This window comes from Geospiza fortis, unplaced genomic scaffold, assembly GCF_000277835.1.
Source record: "Geospiza fortis unplaced genomic scaffold, GeoFor_1.0 scaffold10, whole genome shotgun sequence".
Classification (NCBI taxonomy): domain Eukaryota; kingdom Metazoa; phylum Chordata; class Aves; order Passeriformes; family Thraupidae; genus Geospiza; species Geospiza fortis.
In genome coordinates this window covers 5936919-5939072 of record NW_005054326.1, presented here as the reverse complement: position 1 = coordinate 5939072, position 2154 = coordinate 5936919, and positions in this window count along the sequence as shown.

Below are 2154 nucleotides of genomic sequence, written 5' to 3'. Positions count from 1 at the left end.
TGGCTGTTTTCTTACAAATTGAGCATGATGATATTCAGAGATACATGTAGAAATCATTTCAGAAGGCTCTGCATAGACTGCCACATTGTAAGACAACAGCATCTGGTTTTGACATATTTGCATTTTCTGCTGTAGATGCCTAAACATACCTTGGGCATAATTGAGTCCACCTAAAATGTAAAATCTATGTAAAGTCACTGAAGAGAAGCAGATGCACCAAAAGGTTGTTTAAAGCAGGTCACCTACTGTGTAACCCATTATTTGCAGCTTTCCACCCTGTTTCAAACAATTAGTTCCTTTTCTCTCTCTTAAGAGTGCTGCTGCGCACCAGTGACTGCAGCTTCAGTCAGGGCAACCTCTGGGTCTGTTTCAAACAATTAGTTCCTTTTCTCACTCTCCCTTAGACTGCTGCTGCGCACCAGTGACTGCAGCTACAGTCAGGGCAACCTCTGGGCGCTGAGGACATCTGTGCTGGTGGATAGAGGGCTTTGTGGGGCAGAAAACCCAACAGGGTTACAGCTGTGGAGGAGGAAGCTCCTCTGGGAACATTGGGGAGGCATCTTCAGAGCAATAGGAAACAAAATCCTGGGTGTAAAGCCCTCCTGTGTTTCACCTGGGTGAGCTGTCACAGTGACAAGCGTGACATTGCTAAAATGCTTCACAGTGCACACACTATGAAGGTGCTTTACAGAGGATTGTATTGAGAGATGAGAAAAACACTGTGTGGGACAAGAAGATATTTTGTTGGAGGTCACCAGTGGACCATGATTTCCAAAGCCTGAGCTGGGCATCCAGTTCTGCTGCTGAAGTATGCAATGGCAAATTCTGTTTGCTTTTGTGTGGTGCTGCATGAAGAGTAATTTTATTCTGATTTGTACAGTTTTGAAGTTTCTGTGACTTCTACAACACTGAACCTGAGATATGCTTTCTGAGCAGATGACTGGGTCCCATCCAGTCCCAGTGACCAAAAAGTTACAGCTCTTCTGAAGTCATATAAAAACTTCATTTGATGTAAGAAAAAGGCAAACTAAATGGTTCTTGTATCTAATGTAGCTTTTTATGTTCAGATCAGGGGTAAGAGCAGTCTGACATGTATTCTGCAGATCTGGTCCTGCAAGTGTCAACATCTGAGACAACTAACTCCTTTTTGGCTTTTTTTTAGTTTTCTGTCTCTTTCCCCTGGACATCTGTCCGTGAAGAGGAGAGGGAGCATGTGTCCAGCATCTGTCCAGCTCCTCGTTCTCAGACACTGGAAGTGGCACCAGGGAAATGCTGCTGGTTTCCTCCATAGAAACAGTCTACAGTAAAGCAACACAAAACCAGTGCTTCATTTCAGGATAACTATATGTAGGGTTTGTAAAGCTGTTGTGGCGCTATTTGGTCATGGTGGGCATCATGTAGCCAACCCAGCCTTTTCAATGGGAAACCCCATTTTGCTCTTTGGTGGCAGTTCTATTGGAAATTCCATGTTTGTGTAGACCAGCAGCAGCTTTGAACTCCATTAATGGAGAGCAGGTAAGTTAGTAGTTATGTGTCTATAGAGAAGTTACACATTCTGAGAAAAGAAAGGTACACAGAACCCTCGTGTACTCCAAATCCCGAATGTGCTTGAAATGAATGTGACGCTAACATTTCACGCCATCTATCATTGTGAATTTAGGTTTTGCGTCTCTCTTATATTTATTGAGACTTATTTGGCAAATACTTTCTACTGTATCTGAGAGAGAGGTTATCACCACAGGAGTGTGGGACATTCCTTGCCATTGCCTCTGCCCCAGCAGAAGGGTGACTGGAAAGGGACAGACTGCCCAGGCCTCCTAACCCTCAGTTCTGGCTGTGGGAAGGGACTGGTCTGATCCTGCTCAGCCCTTGCTCTCGCTGCTGATGTCTCATCACCACAGGCTTGGTTTCATGCCTCAGCTGCAGCCTTGGCCCCGCATCCCTACAGAAGCCAGAGGATGGGAGAGCACTGGAATGGAAAACACGCTGTAGCTGAGACTTGGAAAGGAATGGGGGAATCGGGCACTCTGAGGGCGGCAGAGAAGGAGGTGGCACGGGCGGCTCTTACTGCCGACCTCCACAGCATAGCCTGACAACACCAGGGAGGCCACGGGCGTTCAGGAGGAGGCTGGAAAGCCTCAGCCCCTGTCGGCC